At 43.3% G+C, this 13,776-nt stretch overlaps 1 protein-coding gene across 4 annotated transcripts in view; it reads right to left on the bottom strand.

Annotated features, from left to right (window-relative positions):
• The window catches only part of dachd (dachshund d), a 126,658-nt gene that overhangs the window by 13,905 nt on the left and 98,977 nt on the right, over positions 1 to 13,776 (bottom strand). The gene's annotated exons all lie outside the window — the stretch shown is intronic.

The following is a 13,776-nucleotide window of genomic DNA, read 5'->3' as shown; positions in this document are numbered from 1 at the left end:
GTACAGCTTGGTTAAACTAAAACACTTTATCATTCTGTTGCCCCGCCAGATCTCACGTGTTTTTGTCCGACGAGTTTTTACCAAACCAAGAATTTGGACCATCTTGGTGAAAGGCACGTTTATTAAACACAAGCAGCTCTTTAGTTGCTAATTCAGTGAAATAAGAAGAAATTATTTTATGTGTTGAGTAGCACCGCACAGCTTTCTGCTCATCCAGTATTCATATCTGTTTACGTGGCAGCCTGAATCCTGTACAAACAGCGAGTGGAGCTGAACAGCCCTGCTGCCTCTCCCTCCCATCAATATTCACCAACGCCAGCCAAGTGCTGGGAACAGCTGGTCTTACATTAATTAGTTTAAAGTATTTATTTCACCCATCCTCAGAGCAGATTGAGCAAAAACATTGGAGATTATTTCAAGCATCTGCAAATGCCCTGGAAACATCCTGGCGCCAAAAGTCGAGTGTTAGGATTCACAGTTTAGGTTTGTAATTTGGAGAACACGTTTTTTTTTTTTCTTTTTTTCTCTCTGAAAGAGGAAGACGGTGAAATATGCACCGCTGGTCCGTGGAGAGAGTAAACAACCTCTCTCCTTTTTCAGACGGAGTTCACTACTGTTGATTAATTAGAATGGATGGTTGCCTAATGGATTAAAATTTGTTTATAATTTGACTTCATAGAAATAATGAATTGCCTTCTTTTAAGAAGCCACTCCTGTGGTAATTTATTTTGCTCGATGCGGTCCTGTCCGCGCTCTGAGGTGGGCGTCTGGGTGGAAGATGTGATGTGCACTCTCCCTGCACAGTGGTGCAACATGAAAGTCCCATTTTATCTCAATAACACAACTAATCAAAGATCAAAAGCATTACAGCTGGCTCCAGCTCAGGTTGATATAGACGTATTGCGTGCATTATATGCATGCATCACCCACCTCCAATAAAATCACCATAACAACCAGAGACGTTAGGAGGCCTCGGGGAAAGGTCTGCTGTTGTAGCTTTGTAATTGATTTGTACTGTAGGCACTTTGTCCCTTATTTAGTGTTGGCATTAATCATAAATCATTGCTTTAACAAACTCCGGCTTCCCACTCAGCAGGCCTCCCCTCCAACACAATGTTGGATCACAGAGAATATTTGATGGCTTTGTTGCAGGGGAAACAACCTGTCATGCTCTGGGAAAAAGCAAACAGCGTGTTTTGTTCAACAGACTCCGACTGCCGTTGCAGCACCTCTTGTCAGACATCATTTCCACCAGGAGTGGTGCATAAATAGCCGCATTTTAGAAAGATTGGAAATGCAAAGCTAATAAGTAACTAACTGAATCTTTTTAATAAAAGGAGCTTAATGAAAGCGGATGCATATGTGCATTAGTGTTAAATGCTGCAGCGTGCAGGTTTTCTGTGCCTCCTCCCTCTTTGCCTGGCTGCAAACGCTGGCATGTGTTTGCATGTTTACTTCTCGCCATCGCTGCGGAATCATTGACTTCAACTTAATTACAGCGACAGGCATTGGAGTGATGGGGGCCGGTGGAATGGAGTGCTCTGTTTCCAGGTGATATTTCTGCACTAGCGAGACTGCCAGCAGCAGCTTTGACAGCCTCTTGCCGAGCACGCCGTACGGTAAAGGTACAGTTAGGGGGCCCCCGCCATGAAATACAGCGTGGAAAAACACTCGCAGGTCACCTCTGTCACAAATAACATTTCATGCACAACTGTTTCGCTGGATAATAGGAGCCACAAATAAAAATGGGACACTGTAAATACAATGCATTCTCAATGAAACGCCATAATTTAAAACAACGCCGCCACCCCGCCACGCGCACACCTCCCCCTCTCTCCATCCTCCGCCTCCACCCTGCTCTCAATAGCTGCAGAGGGAGTCCTTGACAGTGTGGTAGCAATGATGAATCACCTATCCAGTTAATTTTCTCACTCCTCATGTGTTGTGCTACTAAAACAGGGGCCTAAGAATTGACTTGACAAACTATGAATGTAAAAGAAAAAATATCACTTGGAGGGATCTGGGCTTATCTCCAATTTACATGTTATTAGATTTGTGTTGCGAGCGACACTTGGTCCTTGCAAAGCTCAGGCAAAAAAAAAAGAAGAAAAAAGATGGGGCACATGATAACTAGAGATAAAACAGGTCTAAACCCACTTGAAGGCCTTTGAAATGTTTGACGAAAAGTCGCGAGGAAGCGGAGAGCAGCCGTGGAAAGTGGCCTGATTTAAAAATGTGACAGACACGCGCAGCAATCTGTTGTAAATCTAGAAGAAACCTTGGGAAATTTAGCTGCAATCTCTGGATAAATAGCTGTAATTGACCTTGGGAGTTGAAAATGTGCCATATGTTTCTGGTTCCTGTGTTTGAAACTGGGTCCCTCAGGACATTTATGCTGAGTACTCACGTGAGCATGGGGAGAGTTGGTAGAGAGGATGGCAGAAAGAGGATGAGACGTTTGCCAGAAATGAGAGACTGACCGGTTGAGGGCTGAAGACGAATGGACAGAGAGGTGAAGCCTGGTGTCGGTTCGGAGGAGGAAGGTAAAACAGAATGATTGTGAATGCAGACGAATGAGACGAAGGAGGCGCAGAAGGAGAGCAGAGGTACATTTGGCTGGCCATTCAGTGTGATGCATTGACAGGTGAAGACTTTGTCCTTGCAACTCCGTGTTCCTCCCAGCAGGAGAACTGAACGCTAAACCTGGTTGTTGTGAGCAGAGTCAACACAAAGCACGTCTCGGCTTTTGGCTGCACAATTAATCTGATCTGACCCGCCAGCTCTGCAGAGAAAACCAGCCTCCTTCTAATGGGAGCAGTTATGACCTCTTGGACAGCCACTAGCAGCCAATGCTGCATTATTCTAGCTGCACTCAAAGCTCGGGATTCAGAACGTCTTGTCAAGGCAAATATCTGTTCTGCTGTAAATGCAGCAATGCAGAGCTGGAGGGAAGTAAGAAAGTGGCTGCATGAGATCTGTGCACTTAATAAACTCTAGCTGATCTGGCAAATGAAGTCTGATTCATAAAGATGCAATGCATTTTGTTAAATTAATTTTATAACTTTAATAAGCCCAGGACGGTTTCAAAAACTTGGTAGGTTTTCTGTTTCTTGTGCAAAGTTGGAAGTTGTATATAACGTCAGCTTTAAACACAAAGTTTGACTTTACAGCAATGCTTCTTAAAGGAAAAGTTCGGATTTATATGCAAAGATTAGGAATAAAAAAAAAGAGAAATAGAGTTTGATTCTGACTGAATTGATTCAGCAAGTCTGAGATTAGCTAAGAATAAAGTGTTTAGCTGCGATTGCAAAACAGCTTCAGTCACCAAATTCTCATTTAGCTACAAACGTAAATATCACCAGCAACAGAAGAATGTAGCACATTTGGTTGATCAGGTCCCAAAATACACAGATAATGTGAAACTGACACCTTTTCACGCTGACAGCATCAGCGGAATGTCGCTGCTTCAAACAGAATCCATTGTAGTCTACGGAGCGCTTCAAAACAGCCGCAATGTGGCAATTTTCAGGCGCATCCCAGAAGCGGTACAAGCGCCGTGCCGCACCTCGGCGCTAAAGATAGGATTGAGTTTTTGCCACAAGCCGCTTCTGGGACATGTCCATTCCCGCAGTTATCAACGGGCTAGACAGGAAATCACACGTAGTTTCAGTGTAAAATCCCCAGTAATTTCAAAATAAAAGTAATGCAGTGATTCCTATATGTGAAGCTCACATGTGAACCACTCCCAGTATCGTTTGAGAAGTGCAGCGGTGTGTTTTTCATGGCTTTAATCCTGGCAGTGGAGAGGAACGACATCATATATAACATCAAACAGCAATATCAAATGGGATCTCCTTCGTTTTGGTTTAATGGCGGATTGCATAAACAAACTATAACCTTTGAAGTCTCGAGGGATTTTGTGATCTCGCGAGTCCAGCGAGGACGTCATTCCGTGGCCAAGACTCTCTGTTGACTCCCGGTGTGTCGAAGCTCGCGGGTAAAACGATCCGCAGCTCTTGATGCTTCCAGTGTTAGACTCGGGTGACAAAAAACGTTTAAATGTCACATTATTAAATGCCTACTAAGCAGTTTTGCTTACTTTTAGCACCCTTTAATGTCCGTTATTATTTATTTGTGATCAAAGCACAAGGGAACTCGTCCTTGCTGTGTGTTCGTCTTTTTAACACCTTAATCTAGCCGAAATCTCCTCAGCCTTCATCTGTTTCTACAGAAGCAGTTCATCACTAAATCACAAACATCAGCTGTGTTCATGATCTAAAACATGCAGGATTCATGCCGGATCTAGACTGCAGCACCAGGTATGTGAGGTCAATTTTTTCCAAGTCCAACAAGTGGTGCCCCATCACTCTGAAGTTGCAAATACGGTATTCTGACCACAGAGGACGGTGGGGGTCCAAATTACATTTGAATAACCCTGTAAAGAATCGATTTAGCACATACTGGCTCAAGAAAATGATTTAAAATACGGAAAAGTTGCACAGCGTCCCTTTAAATACAGAATATCGGAGCTGTGTGGAGAAGTGATCCATCTAGTTTGGGATCTGCTTCATTCACAGCAGATATTCTGACTTGCAAGAGTAAAGGTTCAGCTAATGAATGGGTTTACAGAACAACTACAGCTGCAGAAGTGGAATGCAGCCATCACTAACACACCTGGGCTTCCCATCATGATGAGTGGAAATGCCTGCACTGAAATAAGCCAACTGCTGCCATCTTTCAACAGTCAGAATAAAAAAAAAAAAAGAAAATAAACCTAAGGTGGCAGCAATCTCCCCAGTGTGCTCAAACTAGCTGCTCGCTTTTATGATCTGTAGGGCGTACGTGCTATTTCTCTGAACTGAGGCTGTTTAGGAAGCTATCTGCAGTGGGTAGGAGAATAACTATAACACACTTAGATGTATGCAAAACAAACAAGCCTCAATCATACACACATTCCTTCCACACATGCACTGCACACACACTAATGCGCCCTCATCACATTTAAGCTAATTTCCTTTTCATCACGGAGAGAGGAAAATGAGTGTTTGCCCCATCCCTGCTGAGGGACAAAGTCAAGAGCCCCGGTCGGTTTGGGCTAGATTAACAGGTAACATTTGGCTCCCACTCTCTTATCACAGCATGAAAATCAAACCGCGTGTTTTTCCTCCATCGCTCTCTCGTCCTCCCCTCCCTAATGTTCCCTTCACTTAGAGATGAAATCGCTTGCTGCACAAACCCATTTGGAGAGAGGAGAGAAGGTGAGTGGGATAATCAGGCTGGCCACTGGGCCGTGTTTCCTAAATGCTCTCCAAAACATTACTGTGCACAGGCATAAAATTAGCACCGGGGACCTTAAAATGTTGACATTTAGCATGACTTTTTGGAGAGTGACACCCTCATATTTTCTTGTAGGATATCATTAAATTTCAACTGCCCTATGGCTGTGCCTTTCCATTAATAACCAATTCAGTGTGTCACTTCTACCCTCTTTCTCTCGCTCTCTCACTTGCCACCTTTCTTTTTTTTTAAGTAATGAGTCCATTGCTTTGCCTTTAATAAATTGAATCGTATTCTCAAGGCCGTATGAAGATGGAGCCACAGATGGACAGGCTGCATGCAGGAAATAACCATAAATCCTTTACTGTCAGAGAGGCGGTGTGAGGTGACAGCAGAAGACAATCACAAACAGTGATCACACTGAGAGAGGTGGATCCTCACTGTCACAACCGCCTTTTGATAGCATGGCTAAAAATATGAGCCATTGCTTTAATTGGTGATGCCTGCTAATGATTACATCTTAAGATAATTAAAACGCTGACAGGTGACTGTCTACACCCGTCTGCAGTGTGCATTAGCACAATCAAAGCGGAAAGGACCAAGATCTTCCATGTGCACGTTTGCATCCGTTGCAATGATGCGCTGCAATTAAATCAGCGAGGAAAGATGCTTTCATTTGCTTCTCTGGAAAAAAGAAGAAACATAAAGCAAGAAGCAAGGGAGCAGAAACCGTGTTGACTTCCATTCAGGAGGAAGATATCTTGTCTTTTTATGCGGCCCGTGTCATATTTATTGCATAAAGGTCAGAGTGTTCATTTGTTCAACGTCAGCGTTTTCCCTCTCTCCTCTCCTCCATGTAATAAATGCAGGGGCTATGTCATTATCGGACCTCTGAGGATTACGGGCTTGGCCGACTGTGATGACTGCATAAAAGCACGCAGGACTTTTGTTTCTGCCAGCGCACACCTTCAGATGAGCTCTTAATGGAGCGGGAGTGGAGACAGAATGGCGTTTTTGTGCAGTCAGAGCCGGAGCGAGCGGGTTCGGGTGAAAAGACAACCGGGCCAAAGCCATAACCTCCGTTTTGAGTCCGATCAGGAGGTGGTAGACTCTCTGGAGGGGGGAACAAATAAACTTGTGGCTAAGAAGAGAAAATGGCAGAGAGGCTGAGTTGAATAGATTTCCTAATTCACGTATTGACTATGAGCCCAAGCTGTCAAGAAGACAATACTTGGAGAAGGACATTATTGTGAGGCGCTTTGAAGGTGTTCAGATTGTTTTTTGCATATTGACCTCCGTTGTCCAGGTCCGTTTATTGACAGAAGAATCCCAGAGATTAAACTGGCCTCGGTGATCGATTGGGTATTTTGCCCGAATCGTTCCCATTTCAGAAGGAGATCATTTGTACTGTACACCCCCTCGTAATCTGTCTGACCCACTAATCTTCAAGCCATTAATGTCTTTCTCTTTGTTTAGCTCCTCTTTGTTTAGCATTTATTAATTCATTAGAGCAACTTCTCCTGGAGCTTAACTTAGAAAATGACCGGGGAGTCCTGCTTCCACCCGATAGCACACCAACTGAAATGTGTCACCAAACATCACAATACACACGCCAATTACATACTGATAACTAGGCATCCAAACAAGCAAACAGGGAGGACATTCTCCATAATCGTTGGGTTTTATTAGAACAAGTAATAGCTTGGTGTGGTTGGTCAGATAGCCTGCTGCAAGATCAGAGCGTTGCTGCTTTTGGGACGAGGCGGAGGTGGAGTGAGGGGGGAGGCAGCAGACACATTGGTGTCATTGCCTGGCATTGGAATCCTACAGGGAGACGCCGCACCGCGCTGCTCCTGTTGAACAAGCGTCGACGGAGGCTGGCGCTAATCCAGGCTGGATGCACTGAGCTGCTTTTTAAATGAAGATGAAAGAACGACGTCGGGAACGGGGAAATGTAAACTTTAAAAGGAGCCGGCTTAGCAGTAACTCAGTCTGCAGCTGCCTGGTGTGGAAGCTAAGAAAAAAAAAGAGATGCAAATCCATTAGTTAGTCCCGTTTTCACAGCCGTAAAAATACTCAAGGGGTTTAAATAGGAGAGACGTGTTAAACGTGTGGAAATCTGTTTTGATAACATTATTCATGACGGTGGCGTTGCACCGTGTGAATTAATAACACTTCATTTACAGACAGAAGAAAGCCGGCATGGTATTTCTAGTTAAAGAGATTAATTTTTAAAGACCTAATTGACAGGCTGGGGTTAGGCAGGATAAGCAACAGACTAGAAGGCTGCAGCTGCAAAGTCAAGGTGACTGCAATACTCAGAAAAAAAAGCCTTTCAACAAGCAGAATAGAGAGCAGAGAGGGAGGGAGTGAAGAGAATTAGTCCTCAAGCACTTTTTCCTCCGCCCCCTATTCTTCCTCTCTTTATTAGGAATGATTTACTTTCTCAGTGAAAGGATATAAAAGCTCAAGTATAGCGGCGTAATTATCGCAGAGTGAAAATTTAAAGGTTTGACTCACAATGTCCTCGAGTTAGCCAGCAGACTGCCAGACGATAAGAGCGACTCTGTGCGACACCGGCAGCGTCCCATCGGTTGTGTTTTATGGGTTTTGCCACAGGAAGAGCACACAAACAGCGCTCGGCTCCGCGAGTCTGTAAACATGATGGACTGTGGCAAACTACTAGGGCCGGTGTTTACCTTGGCAGAGCCTGGCCCTGGCATGTCGGCGGCGGCGCTTAATTACTGTTTACATGTAAATATTAAATCATACAAACAACCCCGCAAGAATGTCTCCGAAAAATACAGAAATACATATTCAGGGTCAACCTTATCTGTCTGCAACAGTTGCCGCCGTCGCTGCCGCTTGGATGCGAATCGTTTTGAATCGCAAATTCGCAGCATTGAACATAATCTTCATAATTGTTTAACGCCGTTGTCCAAGGGCATTCAGGTAAATATGTTCACACAATCTGCATAATAGCAGATGCTCAGATATGTAAAACGTGTCTTGTGTTTGCAGAGAGAGGAGAAAAAAAGAAGGGGGGGGGGGGGTATTGCTCGAGAGATCAGGATAACGGACGGTGATCTTGAATGTCTCCAGTCAAGCCGGAGAGGTGATTGCTTTGATTACAGAGCTGTTTTTTTCTGACAGTCCAGAGCGGCGTATGGAGTAAAGCGCCGGTGCCTACTGTGCATCTCTGGTATGGCTGAGTAAAGCACTTGTTCATTTGCAGTGAAGGGTAACATGAAACAGGCCTCAGCCCTCTGATGGACAGGGAGATTTCACCTTCGCCAGTGAATGATAATGCATTATTAAATTTGCCTCTCTGCTCACTAGATACACTTAGCTGACCACAGCATATTTATCTCCCCATCCGAGGCTCACGTCTTGGCAGGAGAAAGCATTCTGTCACTTTTGAGGCATTTCAAAGATTAAAAAGAACCTCTCTTTTCAACGTCCCTAAAAGCATCCTCCACCCCCCTTCTTTTTCCCCTCAGTGAAATGTGATTAGCAGGAGATGGTGTCACGCAATGGAACATTCATGAGGGGGAGAACAAATATCCAAATGAACTCCCGCGTCCTGGAGGAATAGCCCCCTCTCTGCAACATCAGCAGTCTCTCTCACGTGGGCTGTAGGTGGGGTGGGGGGTTTGATTGATCCTCTATTGAATTATTTTTTTGCACTCTTTCATTTCAACAGGACGCACTGACAACTTGTTTGATCATAAAGCATTATTGTCTGCCAAGTCACATTTCAGGGCCGTGATGGCTAATGATCTTGCCTCCTGACTTAAGGAAAGTCAGGTAGTCAGCATGTGTTTGAAGCTTGCAATGCCAAGGACATCGGGAGGGCTGAGCAAAACACGATGCATTAAAGTCAGGAAGATGAAGAGAAGGAGCTTACACCGAGCAACTTTTAATGATACTGTACGAGGATAGCATCAATGTCAGTGAAATATTTACACCGTCAAGAACCGACGGGGAAAGTTTCGCAAAACCCAAAGTCCCTTACCTACCGTTTTATCATTGCAGCTGCATATGCAAAGGAGGAACAACACAAAGACTACAAAGGCTGGGAATCACTTTTTTGTCTTTTTCATCTTTTTTTTCTTCTTCTAACCATATACCCTCCTCTCAACATGAGCCCACCAGTGTCCACAGGCTTATGCTCAAAGCTCATCATTCAAACTGTGCACTGGGACTGCAAGTGGCAGCGGCATTAAGCTCATCAGCTGGACATCTATAGGAAGCTTTCTGGCAAAGACAATTAGATCTGTCCACCATGACATGTGCACCACACGTCAGAGTTGATAGCAGGTATGAAAGAACGCAGCGCTAGGTGACATAATACCCCACCGCTTTCCATGTGTGCTTTGGAGGACATTAGAAATGCATCTCCTGTTGTGTCAACAAGTATACATAACATTTAGTGGGGAGGAGCTGATATCTTATTACCAATGATTCATCCGCTTTTAAAAGATGCTTTACAGAATCAGCTTACATTGTGTAGCTGGCCCTGACTGTTCTGTCAGGCCTTTTTGTTCTGTGTAAAAACAAACTGCAATGTTTTCTGCCACTGAAAAACAAAGCATGGCTATAATGTTTTTAACAAAAGTGTCTGTTTGGTTCGGCCGTAGTTATAGTTAAATATCCAATGAACCTATCAAAGCACAAAAGCGGACTCAAATGCAGAGCTCACACTGTTAAATAAACTGAAGGGATTCCTGGCAGTACAGCACAACTGAACAAGTCCAAAACTAACTGAATACACTCTCACTAAGTGTTACTGAGAGCAGGTTCACTTTACTCAACTGAAGAAGACAAACTGGCAAAGGAATCTGTTTGCAAAGAAGCATAAATGGAGAAGCCAGGACACAGGTGCAAGACATAAGGCTGATTAGTGAGGAGCCTCAGGTCGTGAAGCTGCCTGTAATGAGACAGGAAGTGAATACACAAAATAAAACAGGAAGTACCAGAAATACAATAAAACCAGAAACATGACTGCAAAGCACTCAACCTACAGAACCACCCATGATAGAACCACTAGAGGACTTCCATCGATATTCAAAGAAAGTCTACATTAACTGTTGGAGTGAGTCCAACTCACATTGGCTAACTAAATGTGGCCAGCTCAGAAATGTTTTTGAAATACTGAGCAGAATTTGTTGTCGTGAACGAGTCGTCCACATCACATGATTTAAGCATTTTAAGGTCTTTTTAGAAGACACTGTGTCGGCAAATCAGCGAAATACTGCCGCCATGGAGTGTCTTCTGAACGTGCCGTGGCGGCATGGCGACGCGGGAATTTTGTGCCATTTGTGCCGCCACGCTTGGTAGTAATATTGCTGCAATGCCGGACACGTGAATGCATATTAAGCACAGAGGGTGGTGTCGTGATCATGTGCCGAGCTCTGGCCGGCAACTGTACTGCAAATAAAAGTAAACAAGGGAAGTAAGTTTCGTTTTTGCTAACAGAATCAGCTGAGATGATGAAGTGGAGTGATGCAGAGCTCCAGGAGCTGTTGGAGCTGGAGCTCAGATCACCAGAGACTGCATGGGGACAGTAGCGGACAGACACCTTCAGGAGCGCCTTGTGGAAAAATGTAACCAGCGTGGCTTAGATCGCAAAAAAAAGCAAGTTTTGTCCAATTTAAAGGGAAGATTGTCTCCATACCCCCTACCACCATAGCTTAATATTTTGTAAAAATGACACAATTGCGTCACATTACCGCCATGGTCTGACCACTTGTAAACCACTCAAGGCTCCCTGATGTCGACTCAGCGTTGCGGCTAATTATTTTGTAAAAGAGGCTTTAATGAAACTCTGAAATGGTCAAATCCAGATGGCTGCCACATTCACATGGCCTTATCAAACATGAAAGTGGCTTTCACTCAGTCCGTTCTACAGATATGTAGCAAATATTTGAGGCCATAGATACTGACCCCAGCCTTACACAAGATGTGAAAGCATCATGTAACGTAATAGCGGCGTTTTACCCGCAAGCTCCCTTCCAATTGAGAGCGATTCAGACATGAAACGAGAGCAAGAGCGATCCATGCGGCTTATTCCGTGATGTCACGAAATCACAGGAGAATTGCAACAGTCTGTTCTGTTCACATCTGATACGGAGGTTTTAACAGGAAATGATGTACGCTTATCTGCACGTGACTTTCATTTTGAAAGTTTCCAGAAGATCTACACTGCTTTTGTGTTTGACCTCCTGTCTATCCTGATATAAATTGTGGAGTTTGATGTGCTTTGGAAGCGTAGCACGTACAAAATAAAGTCAAAACATGATGACAGCGTCCCTTTGCTTCTGGGAACCGTCCAAAACAGTACACTTTGCTGCCAGTGGAAATGAAACCGTCCACTATAATGGCAGCTAATTACCGCATAGTACAGTTTGCAGGAAAATCCCGGCCACTTCGCAATGCTTTTTGGAAAAAGGTATCCTCAAAACATACTGAAAGGAAGGAGTGAACCCTCACTCTAGAACAGGGGTGTTCAATTCCGGGCCTGGATGTCCGGTATCCAGCACATTTTAGTTTTAACTCTGTTTCAACACACCTGCTTTTAATCAGCAGGTGATTAACAGGCTTTTGCAGAGCCTGATGAGCTGCTGCACAGGTGAATCAAGTGTGTTGAATCAGAGAAACAACTAAAACATGCTGGATACGGGACCTCCAGGCCCGGAAATAAATACCCCTGCTCTAGAAACATTTTAAGGGGAATGTCAGAAAATGTTGATTAGATACATTAATGGCTAATTTTTGAACTATTCTATTTCAAGATGACTGCCAAAAAAAAGCAACATTAGTATCCACAAACCCATATAACTCAGTACATTTTACAGATATTGAACTGAGCGTTTTATGATAGTAATCATCCTTAATACATACTTTTATAATGGGACTCTAGTAAGACATACTTATTGAATTTGTTGATGCTGTTATTATTTGAAAATGAAAAATCTGGGTATCTCTGCAAGTAAGCGCCTGTTATCTTGGGTATATACTAGAAAATGGGTAAATGCAACACCTACTTTTTAAAGTCATGTTGGCAGCAAGTAGAAGGCCATTTCTTAATGCTGGCTTCAAAAGTTCCACCCTACAGCTTTTTTTTAACATGATTAAACATCACTAGATCCAAAGGACAAAATCCTACCTGGTGCTTTAATGACACCCATGACCTCTCGTTCTGTTGGTTCTCATTTATTCTGTTTATGTAATAAAAGTGGAAATTTTTAAATTTTAATAAAACAAAGCAAGAACTCTGAGCGCTAATAGGTCGTGCACCACTTTGCAGCATTGTGATTGCACATAAGTTGTCAAAATTAGACAAAAACTGGTTGAACTCTTACTTTTACATAAGATGTTAAAGTCTGGAGTGAAAGGTGATCTGAGAGGCTATAAGCTTTTGACTGGTGAAATGCTTTTAACTTTTTTTTTTTTACTATATTTTTCAAGTAAACCTCTTGCACTTCAACACACTTACAGTGCATATGGCTTGCATTTCAAACACCTTTTCTCCAGAGGAAATAAAGGAAAATCCAGTGTTTGATGTCCAAAGTGAGTTTACAACCAAAGCTTCCGTACCTTTCTTAATTCCCCCTCCTTGTTCGTCAGCTACCTGCTGTTTCACGAGACAGGGGCTTGTCGGAAGCCACCGCCACAGACTTTCCTGTTTGAAGCGATTCAATTAGTCACATGTGAGGCAGCATTTAGCTGTCTACTTGCTTTCTTTCCCCCTCATACACTATGTGATCTCTTTTTTTTAAATCTGGCAAAATTTGGACAAACTCCCCCCACCAAAGTTGAATTAAAAGTCACACTCTGAAAATAAAAGCACCATCTGGTTAACCTACACTGGGCGACACAAGTTTCCAAATAACAGCCTTTATCTTTCATCACCAGATATGACAGGAAAAAGTAGACATGGGATTGTGGGATATGAGTGATGAGACATTATAGCGCCTGTCTCGGAGGTGTCTGGCGATTTAAATAGTCTCCATATGAGCAGAGGCGCAGCATCCTTCCTCCGCACCCGGCGAGCTCTCTCTTCTAAGAATGCATTGCAAGAGATTAATTTAATGCTCTGCCAGGATCATAAAGATCAAACAAGTGGAGAGATATCATTAAACCGCTGGAATGTTATCTCATTTATCTAAACAAACTGATGCGGTGAACAAGCCTAATTAAAAAGCTCACCATAAACAAGGCAGAGGCCTTTTCCCTCGTTTAACAATGGGACGCGTTTATTTTATTAATCTAACGCATTGTGTATCATATCATTACAGTTCAATATTTCTGTCATTAATTTTATTCCTTTCACTTAAAGCTTTTATTGGAATTACTTTGGTTATTAGCTGGTTCTAATGTATTGGTTACTTCTGTATCTTTGCAGCTACAATCTCTCTTATCTCGCCGCATAAACCTGTGCATGTTATTCAAATTGCCTCATTTATTATGATAGCTTCCTCATGTAAATTGTGCTGA

This window comes from Nothobranchius furzeri, chromosome 14, assembly GCF_043380555.1.
Source record: "Nothobranchius furzeri strain GRZ-AD chromosome 14, NfurGRZ-RIMD1, whole genome shotgun sequence".
Classification (NCBI taxonomy): Eukaryota; Metazoa; Chordata; class Actinopteri; order Cyprinodontiformes; family Nothobranchiidae; genus Nothobranchius; species Nothobranchius furzeri.
Note: the sequence above shows the minus strand (reverse complement) of the source record. Positions and strands in the feature narration are given on the sequence as shown.